This window comes from Carlito syrichta, unplaced genomic scaffold (genome assembly GCF_000164805.1).
Source record: "Carlito syrichta isolate Samal-C Ts95f unplaced genomic scaffold, Tarsius_syrichta-2.0.1 Scaffold302588, whole genome shotgun sequence".
In the NCBI taxonomy this organism is placed as follows: Eukaryota; Metazoa; Chordata; class Mammalia; order Primates; family Tarsiidae; genus Carlito; species Carlito syrichta.
In genome coordinates this window covers 19,640-44,702 of record NW_007246684.1, presented here as the reverse complement: position 1 = coordinate 44,702, position 25,063 = coordinate 19,640, and the positions used below count along the sequence as shown (strand labels likewise).

Here is a 25,063-nt window from a genome sequence, read left to right as displayed (position 1 = left end):
ATTACAGGCATGCACCACCATGCCTGGCTAATTTTTGATTTATTGTAGAGATGAGGTCTCACCAAGTTGCCCAGGCGGGTCTCGAACCCGCGAGAGCAGGCAATCCACTCACCTTAGCCTCCCAAAGCACGGGATTACAGGCTGAGCCACCAAGCCTGGCTTTATTCTGGAAAATTAAGAGAAAGGTCACCATACATAGGGCCCAATATTTTCTGCCTCAGTCATTTCTTTGTTACCAGTGATGTAAACTTAAAATGTTTCTGAGACTCTTCTATATTCTCCAAAACCATATTCTTAGCTGTTTCTATAATAAGAAAATAAAGGAAAACGGGTTTCTAACCACATTTCATTTCAACACGGATGTCACTGAGTTCTGTATGAAGTGATGTAACTTTAGTTTAAAATCTAAAGAAAAAAATTTTAACATCTCTGAGGCACATCTTTCTCATCAGTAAGTTGAGACTTTTAGGAGAAATAATCTCTCATGGTCCCCAACCTGTGTGGTTACTTATATAATAAAATACCAATATCCTAACAATTTAATTATGTACTAACCAAATTAATTGGCAAAGGAAAGATCTTAAGTGGGAGGGGGAAGCATATAGTTTGCAAGGATTTAATAAACAGTGACTGTTTTCCATAGATTACACTCTAATATTACTCTGATGGGGTAAAAAAAAAAAGGAAACAATCAACAAAATAAAATGATAACCTTTGCCTGGGAAAAATATTTGTAAACCACATATCTGAAAATGGGTCAATGTTCACTATACAAAGAGCACAGGCAACTAAAGAACAAGAAAGCATGCAATCCAATTATTTTAAAAAATGCACAAAGGACCTGAATTGACATTTCTACAAATGAGATATAAAAATGCCTAAAAAGTATATTTAAAAAAGGCTCACAATTATTAATCTTTAGAGAGATGCAAATCAAAACTACTATGAGTTTATCTTCCTACATTCATTAAGATAGTCATTATCACAAAGACAAGTGATAACAAGTATGAGAGAGGGTATGGAGAATAAAGAACACTAGTACACTTTTAGTGGGAATGTAGATGGGTGTAGCTATTATGAAGAGTAGTATAAAGATTCATAAACGAACTTAAAATAGAATTACCATACGGTTCAGTTATTTCTTTTTGCAGTATATACTCAAAGAAATGAAATAATTACCTGGTAAAGATAACTGCACTCCCAAGTTCACTGCAATATTATTCACAATGACCAAGATATGAAAATGTCAAAGGTTTCTGTCAGTGGATGAAAAACTGTTATGTGAGTGTGTGTGTATATATGTATATGCATATATACATAAACAAAAGCATATATAGCAGTTTATTCATCCACTGACCGAGACCTGTGTCATTTCCATATCTTGGCTATTGTGAAAATTCACATCCCCCCAAATTAACTATCATTCAACCCTAAAAAATGAGAAAATCCTGCAATTTGACACAACATGGGTAGACCTGGAGGACATGCTAAGTGAAATATGCCAAACATAAATATAGCATAATTTTACTTATATGTGGAATCTTAAAAAGTGAAATAAATAAAAGACAAATATACAGAAATAGAGAATGAAACAGTGGTTTGGGAGAGGATATAAGAATATGTAGGTCAAAGTTCACAAAGTAGCAGATATATATGATGAAGAAGTCTACAGATCTAATGTACCACGTTAAGATTATGGTTGGCCATTGCCTTGCTAGACTCTAGTGTCACCATGTGCTCTTAAAGCTATGGCTTTCATCATGTTTCCTGACTTTGGCCCCCTCCCCCACCATGGGCTGGTGAATCTCCTTTTTCTCTCTCTCTTTTTAATTTACTTTTAAATACACTATATTTTCTCATCTAATAAAAGAGACTATAGTAAACAATAGTGCTTTCTATCAGGATTTTTGCTAAATGAGTAGATTATAGCTGTTTTTGCCACAGGGGAAAATGTGTAACTATGTGAGATAATGGGTATATTCACTTGTATAATTTATCTTAAAGTATGTATATATATGGAATCCTCTGAACAAGTACTTCAGAAAATTAACTGAGGGAATGTGAAGGAATTATAACCAAGCATATAAAAATTATAACTTAAATGAATCAAAATATTTGCATTCTAGATATATTCCTGAAAATCTTGTGCATTTGAAACAATTGTGCCTAAATTAAAATATGTCATTCAGGAATTTTAACATGTCACATTTTTAAGTTATTCTTTTTTCGAAGGGGAAAATGGTTTAAAGACAAGTTACTTATTTTTCTGTTTCACTTCTCACATCTACAAATGTATAAGAAATTATTGTGATTACTAAGTAGCATTGAGAGGATGAGAAAATGAGTTTATATTTGTAGAAACTTAGGATAAGGCCAAACAATTGCAAATAACCTATAATTGTCAGCTGTTGGTTAGTATCAGTAGCAGTGCCATTAGTGCAGAAGCTTTAGAACTAGGTGATTTTTTTCCAAATATAACATTTAAAAACAAGTCATACAGTAACGGTTTTGTTCTTTTTAGAACAATACACTTTACTCAAGATGAAAAGAAGTGAATAGCTAAAACAAACAAAAATGTAATGCAAAGTAAAAGGCTTTTAATGTCAATGTGCAAAAACAATCTCTTGGAATTTTGTTAAAGGACTACTAATCAAATGCATATACAAAAGCACCAACAAAAAAAGGTAAATAATTCTATGAAGCAAAACGGTGTAGTGAAACCTCAGAGGATCAGTGTCCCCAGGTGAGTTGTCAAGATTTTATAGACCTGAGTTTCTTTATTTGTAAGAAGAGAGCCTTTCTGTGTCACTCCTATTTGTCATGTGTATGATATTTTTTGTATCTGTCCATATAATCACACTTGCAAAAGACAACGTGTGATGAGTAAAAACACTGGACTTCTTCCTTAAGCCTATTTTAAAAGCCAGATAATTCATTCAACTTACAAGGTTCTATGAGCAATTCATGGCAGTATATAGAAGCTATTTACAAATTAAGTAGAGAAGAGAAAATAATCACTTTGTATTGCAAACCTCAAACTGTATTCTAGATTCTGCAGGTGACATAATCTCCTTCTAGGTCAGTGCTGTGGCTCGAGCCTGTAATCCCAGCACTTTGAGAGGCCGAAGTGAGAGAATTACCTAAGCCCAGGGGTTCAAGACCAGCCTGCACAACTTTGTGAGACCTTGTCTCTATAATATATCCAAAAAAAAAAAAAATTAGCCATGCATGGTAGCGAGCATCTGTAGTTCCAGCTTCTTGGAAGGCTGGGGTGGAAGGATCGCCTGAGCCCAGCAGGTCGACACCGGTGTGGCCTTGAGTGTGCCACTGCACTTCAGTTTTGGTGACGGAGTGAGACTCTGACCCAAAACAAACAAACAAACAAAACAAACAAACAAACAAACAAAACCTCTAAAATTGAAAAAAAATAAGATAATATTAAACCAAAAGTAAAATTGCTTTTTCTGAAATGTCAACATAATAAAAACAAGTCAAATTGCTATTTTTAATTGCATGTCATCACCTACAAAAGTGGTTAAATAAATAACAGGCACAGACAAATGACCCAACAACTTAAGGGAATTACTAATTTTAAAAATATGCAAATACAATAAAATTATTCATTTAAAAACACAATTTCTTACTAACTATATTCTTCCAATTATATTTATAAACCTGATAATGACACAGTCAAATTAAGTTAATCTACTGGATTAAATATCTGGCAGGTAATAGAAAACCAAACCAGGTTTTATATCTCTTACTTAATGACTTATAATAGATTTTTGATAGCTCAATGAATTTATACTTAACTTTGTATAATAAACATTTATATAACAAACACAAACACTTGCCATCACTGGATAATTGTTTTAAGCATTTAATACATTATCGTTCAGAAATTTTCAAAACAGAACAGATGGGTTCTATAACTTTCCAGAATTGGATACAGAGTCACACATATGTTAGGTCAATTGTCTAAGCTTGCACAGATAATAAATGAAGGAAATAGTGTTTCCAAACTATCTTGTTCCAGAGTCTTGAATAGTAACAAAAACATGCCTTGCATCTGCTTGGGATACATATATATTTGTTTATGTGTATTAATGTATCTGTGTTTGTGATAGAACATTATTTCAGTGGTGGCAAAGGTGTAATGACCTGAACAGGACAATTTAATTTATACTGACTTTTCAGGATCTGCCTGGGTTCTTGTAGAAAGTGCCAATGTCTATTAAAGTAATGGTGACATTTTCAGCTATTTGTGAGTAATTAAAAGCAAAAGTTTGATTTATTTCCCTGCTTGTATTTAATTAAGTATTATTATTTTCTTAATTTTAGCATCTTTAAGGTTTCACAACCATTGTACAAGGCTTTCTTCAAGGATTTTTTCATCTCTCTGTTCCTTAGACTATATAGATTAAGTTGTTAAACGTGGGGATAACTACAGTGTAAAATACAGAAGCCATTTCACCTGTGTCCAGGGAGTGGTTTGAATTGGGCTGTAGGTACATAAAGATCAGTGTGCCATAAAATATAGTGACAGCCTCTGTATGAGAGCTACAGGTGGAAATGGCGTTGCATCATCTCTGAGGAGAGCAGATCCTTAGGATGGCAGCAATAATAAAGATGTATGAGATGAGGACAGTGGAAGAGGAACACATCATATCAAAGCCAGCAAGGGCAAAAATCAGAATTTCCTTCATGTGTGTGTCTGAGCAGGACAGTGCTAAGAGGGAGAGGTCATCACAATAGAAATGGTTAATTACACTGAGGTCACAGTAAGTTAGATGGAAGGTGATAACGGTATGTAAGAGGGCAACCAGGAAGCTATAGGTATATGGAACTGCCACTAACTGAATGCAGACTCTTCTTGACATCAGGGTTAAATAATGCAGGGTACTATGTATGGTGACTTAGTGATCAAAGGTCATAGAGGCTAAAAGGAAACAATAAGTGATCATAAAGGTGAGGAAACAACCTAGCTGGGTTGTACAAACATGAAAAAGAATAGTGCTGAATTCCACAACAAAGTTTACCATAATATTTGGCATGACAGCAGAGGGGTAACAGAGGACAATAAAGGCCAAGTGACTGGGCAAATAGTACATAGGTGTGTGGAGTTAAGCATCAACCCTGACTAAGGTGATCAATCCAAGGTTGCCCAATGCTGTGACCAGAAAGATAACAAAAAACAAAACAAAGCATGGAACCTGACACTCTCACTGGTCAGTGATTCCATTGAGAATGTTTTCAGTAACATAAGTGATATTAACTTCAGCCATTTATTCTGGCATATTTCATGACTTTTGCTGCAGTTGAATAATAAAAATTGTACTTCTTATGTCTTCTACCAATGTTGAGTAAAGGCGATCACTGGTGTCTTCTTGCTTTGAATCATATCATCGTATGGGAAAAAATATATACCTTAACTCATTTTTACCTCTGGAAATGGAAACTGTCACTTTCAGAATTGTCTTCATAGAAGTTATTTTTCTTTTTCATTTTAGAAAATTAGAGAAGACAATTGGTTAAAAATTATATATTATGAAACCACTTTAGATAACTAACATTTCAGAGTTTTTTGCTGCCACTCTCTTTTCCATGTGTATGTAGTTACAGAATCACAAAAATATCTAATTCATAAATGTAAGCATATTTATATTCCCCTATTTTCCATTTTTGTACATACTTCCATAAAATATGTCAAACATATATTAAAGTAATTTTAGATATTGACATATCATAATAATTCTACCTTAATTAAATTTGCTATATATGCAACATAATTGAAACAGAAGTTATTTATTCTATAGAAGCTAAAATAAATTTGACCAGAAAAATGATAAAACATACAGGTTTATTTACATTGGAGTGGAAAAGACTTTTTGATTATTTTCCAATTCAAGATTTTCCACATTTTAAAATATGTTGCCCAAAGAGTTAACACAAATCAAATAGTTTATTAAATAGCTTATTATACTAAACTACACATAGTTAAATATTATCCTCAAAAATATGTCAGTACCTTTCAAGGGCTTAAAATATTCAAAGCCCCTAACCATAGCTTTAAAAAAAAAAAGAAAAGAATCTTCAATTCTGTAGTAGTTTCCATTTTCTGATTTTTTAAAGATAGTATACTTTCATTTTTTTAAAGTTCCTCCTTACACCTCAATTAAATCTCCAAATATGTACATTTCTAAATTTCATGATACCAATTCAGAGAAATGTTGTAAATATTAATGCTATATGGTGAGAAAATCAAAATACAATAAATCTTCTATTTAGAATCTAAACAATCATTCTACTTCTTTTCATTGCATCAACCTAGCAATATTTCTAAGGATTTAGCTGATCACAATAACATCTTTACTTACTGAATTTTTAAAATCCAGAGTCAGGCTGTACCAAGTCCTGCTTTGTCATAAGGAAATAAGGAAGTTGAGCAATTACTTTCTAAGCTAAGCTGGCACAAGAAGATAAACAGGACACTTTAAGCCTGCAAAACTCTTTCTCTCCAGCAAAAGGCAACTTCTCCCCAAATTACCAGAATAAAAACTTCAACCCTCTATTTTATTTTGATTGTGAAAACTAGCTTTGGTCTTGGACACTCAAGTATACTTGGTCTTGATTCACTCGTCTTCCTGTCTTCAGTAGTCAATAAACCAAAACTATGACCAGATTAAATTATTTCTTTTGAAGTTATAAATAAAATATTGGCAATGCAAGGAATAGGTGAAAAAACTAATGCTCTGTGGTACTTCCAAAAGGCCTACTTTTTCATTCTCAGACATTAACACTTACCACTTAGGACTCCAGAGTTGTCCTACAATTCCACACAATATTACAGTCAACCTACATGATACATTGCCCATGTTATTCAAATGTAAAATATGGCACTTGTAGTCCTGGAGATTAACTGAATTTTAATGCCATAATTGAGTACAATTTTGCAGATTTTCTCCAAAAGCTCTGAGCATCTACTCCTTAATTAAATTTACTTTCATTTCCACATAGAGTGTTATTGAGCATATCACTTCACCATTCATGTCAGCTCAAAATACATCATTTTGACCTTCCAATACAGTCATATGAAGATGTTATTGTGCGGGAACACTCACAACTGATCTATGATGCTATTGTAACAAGTAAGCAACTGATCTTCCAGTATAGACAAAACACATAAGAACAACCTAATTGAAATATATAAATTCCACATATAGTTAAAAATATTGTTTGCAATTTGATATAGCAGAATGTTCCTAAGCCTAAAAAAAAAAAAAATCAAAACCCTTACCCTAGTTGGTTGTACTTTTAGTGATATATTCTAAAGAAATCTTCAGTTGTAAACAGCTTTATGAAAATATACACATGTTGGTAGAGTTTTGATGCATTTTTTTAGAATAATTATAATTATGCATATTTCTACCAATCCTGAAAAATAAGATTAGTTTCATTAGCCCAATATTAGCCTACTTGAACTTTAGTTTTTTTCCTGTTTTTTTTTTCTTTCCTGACAAAGTAGAAATAAAAAGAAAGAAATTTGGAGAGATCATCATGTCTATTGCCTTTATATTTCAAATTTAACTGATAGTACTATTATTTCTGCTGCATTTGAGTGTTGCCCATATCAGATACTGAATACAATATATGAATTAGCTTAAAATAATCTTCTGTTTATCCTATGATGAATGTTCTCACTCAACATCCCTGGCTAAAAGTTGGAAAAAATTAGGCTTAAGGTCAGGCTCGGTGGCTCAGCCTGTAATCCCGTACCTTTGGGAGGTTGAGGTGAGCAGAGTGCCTGAGCCCAGGGGTTCGAGACCCACCTGGGCAGCGAGACCTCATCTCTACAATAAATCAAAAAATCAGTTGGGCGTGGTATCACTCGCGCCTGTAGTTACAGCTACTTGGTAGGTTGAGGTGGAAGGATCACTGGAGCCCAGCAACTCAAGGCTGTGGCAGCCAGGAGCAGCCACTGCACTCCAGTCTGGGCGACAGAGTGAGACTCCAACTCAAAAAAAAAAATTAGGCTTAAGTTCTGGTCACAGAGAGTGGATGGCATAGTATGAGTGTGACTGGCTATGATTAAGTGCAGAGTTCATATTCTTAATCATCCTTATGCTGACCAAGTATAGAGTCTTGCTCCCTCAACTAGTACGGAAGAATAAGTGTAGAAAATGCATCCATTTTCTTTAATATCAAACTAAATTCTTAAATATTAAAGAACACAACTTGAAAGCTATACTACATTGTTGAAGATTGTTAAGTTTTTCATGTACTAGATCAAGGTTAACTAAAAGGTTCTTGAAATATTATTTAAAAGATAAGTATATGAGGGTTCCAGTAAGATGGCGATGGCATAGGTGGATTTGTGAGATTATTTGAACATGAGTTCCCCAAAAGACTCTTACTTTTCTTCCCCCACTCCCCTGCCCACCACCAGCTGCACTGGTCCAAGGCCCAGGGACCTTTGGTCCCATGCAGGGCTGGATATTGCAGCCCCTGGCTGCTGTTGCTTCACTATATGTGACTCCTAACCACATGGGAGTCCCGGGTCTCAGCTCCCTCCCTGGCTACATCATCTCACCCAGCACCCACCACCAACCTGCTGGTCACCCAGGGAGGCTCTGGGTGCCCGCTTCTCAGAGATACTGGTCACATTTCTAGCTGAAGTACCCTGTGAGGGACCCAGGGCCACTCTTGCCACCCATCATCTGCCCTTTGGAGCTTAGGAGCTCAGGAGCTCTAGGCCCACCCTAGAGCTACTCAGTGCATGATCCCATGCTTGTGTAAGGGAACAGCATATCTTAAGGAGGTGTTGATCAAAGACTCTCAGCTCCAGAGGAGGGAACTCCCGACCCCTCCTCCACCCCAACCTGCTGGTGGCACCCTGGACCCAGCACCCAGCAGTGCAACTGATCCCTGTTGCCTCCCACTCCAGCACAGTCCCTCACAGTGGATAACACAGGGACCCAGATAAGCAGAGAGAAAAGATCCACAAAAGTGCAGCTGTCACCACAGCCATTTTCCAGGCAGAGATTGGCATTGCCCTGCCCACCTATCAGCAACTTCCAACTCCGTTCCTAAGGTAACATCGCTAATCAGGAGACAAAGCCTCCTGCTGAATCAGACAAAGGCAACGTCAAAGACCTCCCAGGCAGCAGGCTAAAAAAAATAAACACATAGGCTGCCAGTAAATCTACCTGCCTGCAAGGAAAACAAAGGGGAGTGGCTAAGATCAGAGCTGAAGAGCCTTCAGACACTCAGGAAAGATTCCAGAGCTAGTCTGATCTCTTATTTTGATTTTTGATTTTATCATTTTGATGGTTGTTTTGCTCACTTTTGTTTGCTTTGTGACTTAAACTATCTGTTTCATGATTTTATTGGTCTGTCTCTGTGTAGCTACCAGTATTCTTTAGGGAATTTTCCTCACGTGTTTTTACACTTCTCTCGGGCCTTGTGTCTCTTTTGCACCTGTTAGTTGGTATGTATGTCTGTTTTTCCTCTCACTCTCCTCTCCTTCTAACTTACTCTTGACCACCCCTTCCTCCATTATTTTCCTCTTTTGTTCCTTCTTTTGATCCAGGGATCAAACATACATACCGCTACACAGACAGATTGTAAGGCAGTGGGAAATAGGTTTCAGGGTGCCCATACACCTGTTGGCGGATGCTGGAATCAGCATATAGATTCTGAATCACAGCTTCCCCCTCAATTAAACCTCAAAACAGCAAAAAGTACAGCCCACAGCCCACACTCGAACCTCAAAAGTGAACAAAGCCAGGGGACCCTCATAAGGAAAAATAGGAGATTGCACAAGTGAAACTAAAGCAATCCCAGATTCCCTGAAAAAGAGAATTAAAGAAGGGGAGGGAAAGGGGGAGAAAGAGAAAAATCTACAAAAATGAAGAAAAACTAAAAGAAGAATATAAGTCTCTCCCAGATCCCTGGGAGGGCAGACACTGAGAAAACTGACTTTGGAATGCAAACAATGAAGAGCCCTCAGAATGACTGGTCTCAAACCACAAACCTAGATATCAAGACATTAATGGAGAGATTAAAAAGAATTGAGGAGAGACAAGAAGAAAGTAGGAAGGAGCTGATATCTGAGATAACAGTAATAAAGAGTACTGTGAATGAAGTAAATAACAAACTGATAAGCATGAAAAGCAGAATTAGCCAAGCAGAAGAAAGAATCTCAGAGCTTGAGGACCAAAATATAGAACTAACCCAAACTCTTAAAACACAGAAAACAAGCTAAAAAAGACAGAACAAAACCTTCAAGAGATGAGCGATTACTTCAAGAGACTGAACCTAAGAGTAATTGGCCTTCCTGAGGCAGAAAGAGAGACAGAGATCACACTGGAATAAGCTTTCCATGAGATTTTTCAAGAAAACATCCCTTATCTAATCAGTGATGCAAAAATTCAAAACAAGAGAATCAGAGAACCCTTGCAAGACAACAAATGAGAAGACCAACTCCTAGACACATAATAATTCGCCTAAACAAAGTAGGCATAAAAGAAAAAATCCTAAAGGCAGCAAGAGAAAAAAGCCAGATCACCTACCATGGAAGACCAATTAGAATAGCAGCAGATTTATCTACAGAAACCCTGCAGCCAAGGAGAGCTTGGAGCCCTATCTTCAAAGTTCTAAAAGATAAACAACTTCAACCAAGATTAACCTACCCAGCCAAGTTAAGTTTCATCAGAGAGGAAGATTTAAAATCTTTCCCAGATGTCCAATTCCTAAGAACTTACACTGCCACCAAACCATCTCTACACAAAACACTTAGGAAAGTACTAAACACAGTAGAAAAGCAAAAAGGAACAACGTTCTTCACAAGAGTACAGGAAAAAGAATAAAATACATATGAACCTACTCCCAAACCAAAAGAAAGACAAAAAAAAACAAGTGGAAGAACAACTCTATAAGAACTCTATGATAGGGATGAACTCTCACATTTCAATAATTAGCCTGAATGTAATGGACTAAATGCACCACTGACAAGACATAGAATGGCAAAATGGATAAAATATCACCAGGCAACAATATACTGCCTTCAAGAGACCCATCTCACTAGAAAGCACATGCACAGACTCATAGTAAGAGGATGGGAAACAAATTTTTAGGCAAATGGAACACAAAAGAAAGGAGGAGTTGCGATCCTAATTTCAGACAAAATACTTTTTAAGCTATCAAAAATTTAAAAGATACAGAGGGCTACTATATAATGATAAAATGTTCATTCCAGCAATAAGAAATATCTATCCTAAACATAAATACACCCAACATAGGTGTGCCGACTTTCATAAAGCAACTTCTAGGAAAACTAAAGAAAGATATTAACTCTAACACTATCATAACTGGGGACTTTAATACCCCACTCACAACCCTAGACAGATCATCAGGACAAAAAAATCAGCAATGAGATCTGGAACCACAATGTTACTCTGGACCAAATGTACTTAATTTATACCTGCAGAACACTCCATCCATAGACCACAGAATACACATTCTACTCATCACCACATGGAACATATTCTAAGATTGATGACATAATTGGCCATAAATCAAGCATAAGCAAATTTAAAAGGACCAAAATTATACCATGCACCTTCTCGGATCACAGTGAAATAAAAATAAACATTAACACCAACAAGGTCCCCCCAAAACCAACAAAGACATGGACACTATACAGCATGATACTAAACAACTCCTGGGTCAATGATGAAATCAAAACAGAGATCAAAAGATACCTGGAAACAAATGAAAATGAAGAAACATCTTACCAAAATCACTGGAACACCATGAAAGCTGTAGTAAGAGGGGAATTTATATCCCTACAAACACACATGAAGAAAATGGAAGGATCACATATTAACAGCCTAACAAGCCACCTAAGGAAACTGGAAAAGTAAGACCACAAAAACCCTAATTTCAGCAGAAGAATCCAGATCACCAAAATACAAGCCCAAATCCAGGACAAAGAAGACAAAAAGACAATACAAAAAATCAGTGAGACAAAAAGCTGGTTCTTTGAAAGGATAAACAAGATTGATTGTCCCCTTGCCAGACAGACCAAGAAAAAGAGAGAAAAAACCCAAATAAGCACAATCAGAAACACAAAAGATGAAGTCAATTCTGACCCTGAAGAAATACAAAAGATCATTAGAGACTACTATGTACACTTCTATGGAAACAAATTTGAAAACCTCAAGGAAATGGAGGACTTTCTGTCATCACACAACCTGCCTAGGTTGAAAAAAGAAGATATTGAGACCCTAAATAGACCAATAACAATCAAGGAAATTGACTACATAATAAGAAAACTACCTAGAAAATAGCCCTGGACCAGATGGCTTTCCAGCAGAATTATACAAGACATTTAAGGAGGAGCTGATTCCAATCCTACTGAAGGTATTTCAGGTGATTGAGAAAGACGGGACCCTCCCCAAATCATTTTATGAAGCTAACATCACATTGATACCCAAGCCAGGTAACGACCCAACAAAGAAAGAGAACTGCAGGCCAGTATTCTTTGATGAACACAGATGCTAAAATTCTCAGATCCTAGAAAACTGGATTCAGCAACATATCTCAAAAATCATCCGTCATGACCGAGTAGGCTTCATCCCTGGGATGCAAGGCTGGTTCAACATTCGTAAAACCACAAATGTAATTAAATACATCAACAGATGTCAAATAAAAACCACATGATTATATCATTAGATACAGAAAAAGTTTTTGATAAAATCCAGTACCCCTTCTTGATAAAAACCCTCGAACATCTAGGCATACGGGGAATATACCTCAAAATACTAAAAGCCATCTACAAGAAACCCACAGTCAGCATACTCCTAAATGGACCCTAAATAGACCAATAACAATCAGCTCCTAAATGGACAAAAATTGAAACCATTTCCCCTGAAAACAGGAACAAGGCAAGGATGCCCACTCTCACCCCTCCTGTTCAATATAGTATTAGAATTCCTGGCTACAGCAATCAGAGAAGAGAAGGCACTCAGGGGTATCCAATTAGTAAAAGAGGAAGTCAGGTTATATCTCTTTGCAGATGACATGATTGTGTACCTTGAAAACCTAAGAGAATCTGTCAAAAACCTCCTTACACTGCTAAAGGCCTTTGGCAAAGTCTCAGGATATAAAATAAATGTGCAAAATCGCTTTTCTTTTCACCAATAAAAAAGAAACAGAAACCCAAATAAAAAGCACAATTCCATTTACAATAGCCATTTGAAAAAAAAGGAAATACCTTGGCATCTTCCTAACCAGAGACGTGAAAGACCTTTACAATGAAAACTATAACACTCTGCTCAACGAAATCAAAGATGACACAAACAAGTGGAAAAATATCCCATGCTCATGGGTTGGAAGAATCAACATTGTGAAGATGTCCATCTTACATAAGGCAATCTACAGATTCAATGCAATACTCATCAAATTTCCAGCAACATTCTTCTGAGACCTAGAAAAAGCAACATAGGAATTCATATGGAAACACAAACGACCAAGAATAGCCGGAACAATCCTCAGCAAAAAAAAAAAAACAAAGCATGCAGTATCACATTACCAGACTTCAAACTTTACTAAAAAGCTACAGTCATCAAAACAGCTTGGTACTGGTATAGGAACTGTCACATAGATCAATGGAATAGAATTGAGATTCCAGAAACAAAACCTCAATTTCTCAACCAACTCATCTTTGACAAAGCCTCCACCACCTACCACTGGGGAGAGGAGAGCCTATTCAGTAAATGACACTGGAATAACTGGCTGACCACATGCAGAAGATTGAAATGGGACCCCAATCTATCCCCATACACAAAAATTAACTCCAAATGGATCAGAGACCTAAATGTAAAACCTCAAACCATAAGAACCTTAGAAAATGAAGGACATTCCCTCATGGAAATCAGAACTGGTATCATATTCCTGAACAAAACCCGAAACCCACAGGCCATAAGAGATAAGATAGACAAGTGGGACCTCATTAAACTGACAAGCTTCTGCAAAGCCAAAGAAACCATCAAGAGAACAGGGAGACAGCCTACAGACTGGGAAAAAGTATTTGCCAACTCCAGATCTGACAGAGGCTTAACATCTTGAATCTACAAGGAACTCAAACATGCTGAAAAGAAAAAAGCAAACAATCCCATTATAAAATGGGCAAAAGATATGAACAGACACTTCACAAAGGAAGACATCAGACCAGCCAACAGACACATGAAGAAACGTTCAACCTCAGTAATCATCAGGGAGATGCAAATCAAAACCACACTGAGATACCTCCTAACTTCAGTCATTATGGCAATTACTAATAACTCAAAAAATAATAGTTGCTGGAGAGGGTGTAGCGAAAAGGGAACACTTTTACATTGTTGGTGGGAGTGTAAACTTGTGCAACCTCTTTAGAAAGCAGTGTGGTGATTCTTAAATGCTCTAAATATCAACCTCCCATCTGACCCTGCAATCCCCCTACTGGGAATATACCCTGAAAAACTCAAATCACTCTATCAAAAAGATACCTGCACACAAATGTTTATCACAGCATTGTTCACAATAGCAAGAACCTGGAAGCAACCATGCTGCCCATCAAAAGAGGACTGAATTAAAAAAATGTGGTACATATGCACGATGGAATACTACGTAGCCATAAAAAAGAACAAAATCATGCATTTCGCAGCAACCTGGATGGAACTAGAGTCTATAATACTGAGTGACCTCTCACAGAAACAAAGATCTGAGTATCACATGTTCTCACTCATATAGTGGACCGTTATCATCCAATGTATTACCATAAGAAAATGACTGACAGTTGTGGGAAAGTATGGGGGGAAAGGGGAAGTGAGATGGGATTAATGGTAGTAAACATCTGTGTGGCGACGGGGAGACACCTCTTATCAACAAGGGTGCCTGAATGAAGCATATTTGTATACCTAACCCTTAACTGTACCCCACAATATCATAATAAAAAATATTGATTATAAAGAAAACAAAAAAAATAAGTATATAATGCTATACTTACCAGTAAATAACTGTTTTATTCAAGAATAATCAGAATTAAGTATTCTCAGACTTGCATATGGAACTTGAAACTACTCAACTTTTCTTTTTTTCCTACAAAGTCTTTCATTTCAATTCTAGTTTTGAATTTATGATTTGAACCCTAATTGAAGATAATTATAAGACTATTTCACAGTGTTAAAGTAAAATAGACAAAAAATAGACAAGTAAAATAGACTAAAAAATGGTGTTGGTGAAGAGATGCATTTATTATTATTGTTGTTATTTTAAATTAACAAAGGCCATTGTATGTTAGCATTTCTTATGTTATTACTTTTATATAACTTCAAGATTTGTGGTGGTTTCAAGTGAATGTCAAAGCAAATCAGAGGGACCCATTTGAGAAGACAAATACGTCAGTAAGAATGTTAACTATGGTGGATATTTGCTGTTAAATAAAGTTGAATACTTTAGCCTCACATTATGGTAAGAAAAACAAAGTTCATAGTACAGTTGCATGTTAAGTTGTTTATTTAATTCGAAATTCAATAAATTCAAAAATCATAGAAAACAAATTACTTATTTTAAAATTTGTTAAGGTACTAAAAAAACCTATAATTTTAAGACTATCTATTTGCTGGGCTCGGTGGCTCAGCCTGTAATCCTGTGCCTTTGGAAGGCTGAGGTGAGTGGATTGCCTGAGCCCATGGGTTTGAGACCCACCTGGGCAGGCGAGACCTCATCCCCACAATAAATAAAAAAATTAGCCAGGCATGGTAGCACATGCCTATAATTCTGGCTACTCGGAAGGCTGAAGCGGAAGGATCGCCAGAGCCCAGCAGGTCGAGGCTGCGGTGGCCGGGAGCGGCCACTGCACTCCAGTCTGGGTGACAGAGTGAGACTCCAACTCAAAAAAAAAAAAAAAAAGAATATCAATTTTCAGATTTTCAGTCCTTCCATTTTTAGATCTACTCTTTTCTGAAATGATTTGCCTGGAAAAGAATCTGTGCATTTGGTATTGGCTTGTTTTGTTTGTGTTTTTTTGTCTCTCATTTTCACAATTTTCCTTCTCTCATTTTACAAGTGAAAAATGCACTTCTTACTCATCTGAAATCTTATTATAATTTCTTGTCCCCAAGGTGTTAAAATATCATAGATTCTAAACAATTTGGGCAGCATTTTGATATTTCTTTTCATCAACACACCACAAATATGGCCTTCTTTTCATAAACTAGACAAGTTTCAGACACAAGTTAAATTTATATTTAATAATTATTCATTAAAATTAGAAAAAATCGTTATTTTAATTATTTAAACTTACATATAAATTTAACTATATGTGTAATATACACACATCTATTTTTTAGATGTTAGTATTTATAAAATATAAAGTTTACGACTCCGCAGCTCTGTTTAAATACTCTTAGTGGAAAATTTAGATATTTACTTAACTATATATTCTGAGGAAAAACATTTCTTTTTCTAATTATTTTAGTGAGTACCAAAATTTATTATTCATCATTTCAATTTCTTTTTCCTGGTAAATGGCTAATTCTCTAACACCAATTTTATTCATTTGGCTTTCTTCTAATCACTATAGATTCTATTTTGATAATCTATATTCTAAAAGTATAGTTGCAGAGTGTACTAAATATCTCTTATACAAATACTGTAAAAATTTTTCTTTATTTTTAAGAATTATGGCTATATCTCTGATGTATTACATATGTTGCCATCTAATCAAATGTTAAAGCTTTGCACTGAAAAAGTAGTCAATAATAGGAGAAAAGAAAATGGTCACTGGCTACCACCTCTCTTCTATATGCTACTCTGTTAGTTCAGATATTTCCCGATTTACTCACTGTCTGATGTTATCTGAGTTCTGCTTTGTGTTTTACCAGGGTTTTCAGGCCTTTTCCAAGGCTGGCTTTCCTTATTCCAAGACTGTGTCAAGCTTGATTTCTTCACCAGAATTTAGCAACCAGACTGTAGAAGCACCCTATGTTCCAACAATGCACTACATGTGTTCAGACCTGGTGACTTCTTCAGCCGTCAGATCCTCCCTCTATGAATTGCAACACATGACATGGAGTAAAGAAAAGTTGGGAGGCACTGGTTTGAATTGGATTGTCTTGGTTGGCTTGCCTGGTTAGGGTCAAAGACCTCTTGTGAGCAGCAATATTAGTTCTATGATATACCAGTTTCTATGCTATTTCAGGACTCAAAAGATAATAGTGACTATCCATTCTTTCTCTTTTTCTATCCTTTTCTTTCTTTTTTTTTTTGAGTCAGGGTCTTACTCATTCATCCAGGCTAAATAGTAGTGGCCCATTCATGGATCATCACATCACTGCAGTGTGAATCTCCTGGGTTTAGGCAATCCTTCTGCCTTAGCCTCCTGAGTAGCTGGGTATATAGGTGCACGCCACCACACACAGTTAAATTAAAAAAAAAGTTTTTTTTTTAGAGATGGGGATCTTACTATGTTGTCCAGGCTGATCTCAAACTCCTAGACTCTAGTATTTCTCCTTCTTTGGCCACTTAAAGTACTGGGATTACAGCCATGAGTCACTGCACTAAGCTTCATTCTTTATTCTTTAAATAAGTAATAATTATCTTGTGTTCAGTGTTTCCAAAAGCTAAGGATGGATTTGTTACCAGCATTTATCTAGAGAGTTATTCTTGGTGTACAGCCATCATACAAGAATTTTAGACAGGAAATATCACCTGCCCCCATTGCTCCCTTCCATCAGTGACTAGTAACAACTCTCTTGTTGATATTCAGGAAGGAGAGTAACTTCTAGGAGGTTATCTGGCTAAATTAACATGACATCATTTAAAATGTGTTTTGTATGTGTGTGTGAGAGAGAAAAAGAATGAAGTAGTATTTTAAGTATAACTAGATATCCTGTAAAAAGTGCTGAAAAGCCGACAGTATGAATATATGAAATTCCCTTAGGATACAGTCTGATTCGATTGACTACCACAACTTATCCAAAAGAGAAACTTCTAATAGGGATCTGGGGTAAGGATGGAAGGTTGGCTATTAACTTCACAGACAGATTCCATGTGATTCATCTGCTCAGCAGTGATCTTGGCTCCCAATGAGCTCATTCTGAAGGTAGTTCAGTGATTTATTAGTTCCTAGGTCCCTTTGGATCTAAATTTGATCCTCTAGAGGTATCTGAAAACTGTGATGTTTCCCCCAATGTTTCTTTCAGTGTAAAATGAGCTAGATAAATTACAATGAGACTTTTAAAAGATCTGTTTAACTTTCTATATTCCCGAGAGAACCATACTTTAAATATACCAATGAGATATTTCCATGAAGCCTTAGAAATTTAATATATTTCAACCTCCCAGGCTTTTCTTTTGAATAGCTTTCAATTTAGTCCACTACTTGTTTAAAACCATAATAAGAATGATAAACTGAGTTTCCACAACAGAAAGCAAAGTGGTAATTGGTCCAAGTTCCTGCCCTGAGAAAGCTCACAGTCTAATGAGGGAGACAGTTATAGAAATAATTGCAATATAATATAAAAAAACATAACAGTGACACTGGAAAGGCACAGAGAGTATACTGAGTAATGATCAAGGGTCAGGTAAGAAATATGGTAAAATTTATTCCAAGAATTTAACTTTTGAGCTTGTACTTGAAGGATCAGGAGGTGTAAAACATTAAAAAAATATTTAAGTGACACAGCAACTGCAGAGAAAAGATGTGCAGCCACAGTCAATGAAGGAGAAGAGGTTTTGTGGTTGGCAAGAGGATAAAAGCAGGGGAAGAAGTTGCAGAACAAAGACCATGCCACATGGAGCTGTGTGAGTCATATTGCCGAGTGTGGCCTAGGGCCTGCAGTAGACAGAGGCAATGAAATGTATTAGATACTGGACTTATGAAATCAGAAGTAGCATTTTCAAGAGGTCCTTCAAGAAAGGAGGGGCTTAACATGATAAAGTACCAGACAGCAACTTTGTAAGGGACTGATATATGGAAAATTAAGTTTAAAAGAATAAACAAATATAAATATCTAGCAAATCACAACCTGTGTGTATGAAACCTTAAAAAAATGATAAAAACCCTTAACTGTACCCCACAATTTTAAAATAAAAAATATGTTAAAAAAATATTTGTATACCTATACTGTTTTAGGTTGTGAGTCAAACACTAGCAATATAAATACAAAAGAAAAATGGAATGTGTTTTTTCTTGGGAAATTTATTAGGATGAAGAAGATGGATCCCCAAAACAAATAAATAAATAGAATGTTGCCAATATTCATGTATATGAAATAAACTAAGAGCAACTGAAAAAAAATAAAATAAAAATGATAAAAATTAAAGATGCATGTATTTAGTACTCTACCATGGATTGTGCTGTTGGATTTGTAAAGAAGTGGAAATAATGTTTGAGGAATATGATAGTTGCTTCTGTTAAGATATTCCAAATTATTTCATGATATATGCACAAGTGTTTGTATGTGTTAAATTAAAAAATACCCAATGATGTTTCTTAAAACACAGTAAGGAGACCTTACTCAGACTGTTGAGATAGTTATAGGGACCACCACAGCTGGGTCTGGAGCAGGGGAGAATGTGGCTCTACTCTGAATACAGCATGGACAGATGGTAATTTATGGCCAACAGGCAGGGTGGGGGTGAGGGGATGGAATGTGACTAAGAAGAAGCGTAATTGATACAGGGAACTCTGAATAAACTGACCTAACAGGATTCATGTTGAAGACAGGCCACAGTAATCAGACATTTCCTCAGGAATGGAGGAAGATGATGAATCTGATCAGATATTGAAGGTGATCAGACACATGAGAGGATTGCTAAAGTGATTTAGCTTGTTCTTTTCTGACACTGGATTTTACAAGCAAGTACATAGATGGGCTTAGGAGAAGGCTCAGGAGTCACACTAAAGTTTGCCCAAACAATAAATCTTTGTCATATGTATGTATGCATGTCTATATCTTTCTAATAATACTGTATAGATTCTATTACTACAAATTGTGGGGGCCCGCCCCGCAAGGGTCGTGAGATGTCCTGAAGGAGAGACGGATAGGCGACGGATGAAGATCATATACACGGACACCTGCTTCTTGAACAGATGACGATTTAATGTTAGTTAACACAGAGCTTTTACCATTTGTGAAGGGGCAAGACAAAGAAAATTCTTTCACATACATATCTTTTAAAAGTTATCATCCAGTGGTAACTTGGTTGGTAGCGAACAAACCAAGATTCCCATAGGCTTTAGTAGCAAACAAACCAAGATTCCCATAGGCATTTAGACAACAAGTCTTATTCATAAAGCCAACAATGATACTTTCAGTCCAATGTCCCAAATTACAGTTCTTGAAGTGTTTCAAGAAAGTTTCTTTAAGTGTATATTTCTTTATGTGTCAGGAATTTTCACATCTTAGGCTCTTATGTTCTTCAGAGTCCTGTGATCGCCTCCCTTGTCCAGATGTCCTCGTTACTTTTCTCTTATCTTTCAGTGCTTGTTTCTAAAGAGAACTCAAAAGAGGCTTTTAGTAATGTTTCCCAGGCCCCTCAAGGTTACTTTCTGTTTTAGCTGATCTGTCATAAAAGTGACTGATTATTATATTATGAGTTCAGTGAAAATCTACTCTATAAATGTTAACTTAGAGTTTTAACTATTAAATTAAGTAAAAACCTTAACATTAATCTTTATCCTAAGTCAGTGAAAACAGTGTTATAAATCATCTACATAACTCCTAGATAAGTGTTAGAACTTATAATGAATTCATAATAAACTATTATAAACTTGTGCTTGTAAAAATCCTGATGTCTAAACACTAAATTGCATAATCCTAAATCAAATAAGGAGTGGATATACTTATATCATTTATTACTTAAGCAATATCTAGTAACTTATAACCAAGTGAAAGAAAGCATTCTTGATGTGCTTCAGAGTTTAACCCTTGCATATGTTAGAAAAGGTCAAGTGGCATAGTGGGAAATGGAAAAATAAACCATGACATTTCCAGGTTAGCTGTGATTCTTCGCATAAACATGCCATCTTCTTCTTCCATGACTGCACAGAATTTCTTCAGCTGTATCAACAGCAAAGACGGAAGAAAGAAGGGCCTCAGCTGCCCGGACTCGCTTTGCGGCCGGGGCTCTTCAGTGCACCTGGACTTTGTCAATCAGGCGGGCCTCCAAGGCTGGCTCCCAACATATGTATGTATGCATGTCTATATCTTTCTAATAATACTGTATAGATTCTATTACTACAAATAACATGAGTATTCTATATTTTGTTACAGTTATGGAAAGGAACACTATAGTAGGCCATACTTGAATAGGTTAGAATAAATTTTAAATATATATAAACAAAGAAAGCACACAATAGTTTAGAATATTCATTCTACAGTTGCACATGGAATCTGGATTCTGGCTAACATATTTGTCAGCTTATGGTATATAAGAACATTTTTAGAACCTTGCCTAGGACATAAAACACAAAAATTAAATATTAAATACTGCTAATGCTATTATTATAGTCATAATCCATTTAACATCATTGATTTGAGGTTTGCAAAGAAATTTAATATTCATTGTAAATTTAATCCTAAAAGTTGACCTCTGTGGTAAGTAGTATTTTTATTTCTTAGAGTTGATAACCTTCCTAAGAGTACATGGGTAAATAGGAGATCCTGGGCACAAACATAGGTCTGGTTCAAAATCCACTTCTTTGCCCCCTAAACTACCTTGTCTCTCAAAGGAAAGTGCATCCAAATATTCAAAATGGAGTAAATGGCCATCCCTGAAGAATCAGAAAATTACCTCAACAAGCTCAAAGTAAACTGCATATTCATTAATCTTAATGAAGTAGTTGAAACTTTGTGCTTGTTAAGATTGAGTTCAGTTAATATGTCCCTATGGAAAAAGAGTAGAAAATAATCATTTTAATGAGGCCCCTGGAAAGTAATTAGTAGCTAAACATACTCTGTACAGCAATTACAGTAGGGAATTCTGATTGCAATGAAGAATTTTGTAATAGGACCCAGAGAGATAATTTCATCATCAATGCTTAGGCAAACTGCAACTTCATTTCTCTTTACTTATCAGCGATTATTTAATTTAAATCAACAGATGAAAAATAGCCATTGCAGAAAATTGCTTTTTTCTTAAATTTTCCATATACTCAATTTTTGAAGCCTGACTTAAAAGGAGAATCACTAAATTAATGCCTTTTGCATTGTATTGCATTAGATAGGTAAAATGTATTTGGGAACTCCTAAATTATGTGATAAGATACTGCATATTAAACTGCATCAAATCATTTTGGAATGTAATCACTGATTAATACTTTTAGAATCAATGGCAAACTACAACAGTTATCAAAATTAAAAACTTTTGACCAGTACTATGACTAGAACGCCCAACTAGAACACATTAAAGGAGACTATTCTTTCCTGAGCAAAGAAATCTAAGACAGCCAATTAAAGCCCTACTCACATGTAGCTAGGATATAAGTATCAAATGAGGAGATGTACACGCTAACAATACAAGATAGCACATACCATGTCTTCACAGTTTGGATGAGAGTGTTGGTATGTGAGTTACAAGTGGGTAGATTATTGGTTTCTGCATATTTTGAGAGTATGGATCATGCTCTGAACTAAAATAAAATGCATATGACTACGGTCTGAGCATTTTCTAGAAATACAACAGGTCACAAAAATTTTGTTGCAAAGCAAAGATTATGTTAAAAAATATAAAAATAAGTCACTCTAGTAAGAACTACTAAAATAAAATTGCTTGAAGAAAAAGATTAAATTTTCAGTTTAAAATGTCTGGAAAATAATCGTGCCTGTTCCTGCACACATGCATGTGTGTGTGTGTATATGTGTGTGTGTGTGTGTGTGTGTATGTGTGTTTACCAAAAAAAGGCACATGTGGAGGACTGTTCATGCACAGAAATATACTGCTTTGTAATTAGGCAAGAAGGACTAAAGCAAAGTGCATTATAAATTAAGTTCCCACAACCGAGAAAAGAAGAAAAGAGACTCAAGTAAAGTGAATTTGGAATTAGAAATAAAATGAAAAATTAGTAAAAAAAAGTCTGCATAATAAATAGTTAAGAGATTAATGTGATTGATGTTGGTGGTGGGGAAAATGATATTCTTTGCTTCAAACTTTAACAACTTGTGTGATACTGACCACTTACTTTCCCTTTAAAGAGCCTTATTTTCTTCATATGTAAATGGAGAGCAGAAAAAATCATATATATGTTATAAATGTGAAAATCTGAAATCATGGATTGCTATAATGGTCTAGTTAATATAAAATACTCTTAGAGCAGTGTTCAGGCAAACTCCCTATGTATTAGCAGTGTCTCATACTAGCAAATATAAGTCTATTTGCAGCAATGCTCATGTATTATAAGCAGAAAGGACACCATCAGAAATAAAAATGGATATTAAGAAAGCTAAGCCGGGCTCGGTGGCTCAGCCTGTAATCCTGTGCCTTTGGGAGGCTGAGGTGAGTGGATTGGCTGAGCCCGCGGGTTCAAGACTCGCCTGGACAGCGAGACCTCATCTCTACAATAAATCAAAAAATCAGCCGGGCGTGGTAGCGCATACCTGTAATTCCGGCTACTTGGAAGGCTGAGGCGGAAGGATCGCTGGAACCCAGCAAGTTGAGGCTGTGGTGGCCGGGAGCGGCCACTGCACTCCAGTCTGGGTGACACAGTGAGACTCCAACTCAAAAAAAAAAAAAAAGAAAGAAAGCTATCAGATAGAAATAAATAGTAAAAAATTTCAAAATTGATTTTCAAGATACCATATTAATTTTTTGATATTTTTTAATGTAAAGATTACTATAATTAATTCTAATTAATAATTTGTGCCATCATTTTAGTTGTTGGTATAATTTAAAAATAATGGACAAGTAAAAGAAATACATTGTTCTAAATAAAAAATGTTAAAGTATGGGGTGGGGGGACTCAAACATACACAAAGGGTACCTGATCCTAAACCAGGGGAAGTGAGAACCAGTTGGAGGCCCAAACTCTACATGCACATATATTGCTTATGTACCTAATCCTGATTTCTACCCCACGTCTTTATAATAAAATAAAGCAAAAAAGAAAAGAGTGTTAGATACAGATTAACTTTTCACTATAAATAATGTTCTTAGGAAAGCAGCAATAAAATATGTTAGCATAATAATAAAAATGATCTGTCACAAATCAGCATTTGCTAGCATATGTAATAAAGAGATAATAGAAACATCTCAAAATCAGGCAATAGAGGGATTCATAGTATTTATTGTCTTCTTTTTTTTCCCCTAAAACTCTCTCCCAAAAATTCCCGTGAGGTCAGTAGACAGTAGGAAAATTAGAGAATGGGAAGAAGAAATAAAATGCAACAAAAGTAGGAAAACAAATAACAGAATTAGATATTAGTAAACAAGAGATAGATATAACATTTTTTCTGGACAATACAATGAAATAGTCAATAAGAATTAATAAGTTTTTATTAATATGGCCAGTTACAAAAAATGTATACATACATATACAAATATACATGTAAGGGTTTAATCATGCATAATTGACAAGCAAAAAATGATATTGACTAGAAAAAAGAAAAAAGAACAGAGGATTATTATGATAAAACTATTGGACTGATATTTCACAAAGTGGGACATTTACAAATTATAAGGAAGCATAGCACAATTCATGGAGGAGCAAATCTAATATTATAAAGTTCTAAATGATACCTTCAAGTTAATTTATAAATAAGATTCAATTGTAACCAAAGCACCAATAGTATTTTAAAGAAAATAACGAAGACCCTAAAATAATGTGTGTATACACATACATACACATATGCACATATGTGTGTGCATACACAGATATTTACTTAGAAAGAATATAATGAGTGATCCTGACAATCATTTTGTGAAAAAACAGTATATTAGGTGAGGAAACACACTGCCACATACTGTTTTTGGTTTTGTTTTTCCTTTTGAGAGATGGGGTCTCACTCTGTCACCCAGA

General features: G+C 35.5%; 1 pseudogene; it reads right to left on the bottom strand.

The window, feature by feature from the left end:
• Positions 1-4,323: 4,323 nt before the first annotated feature.
• Positions 4,324-5,285, bottom strand: LOC110595545 (annotated as a pseudogene).
• Positions 5,286-25,063: the final 19,778 nt, after the last annotated feature.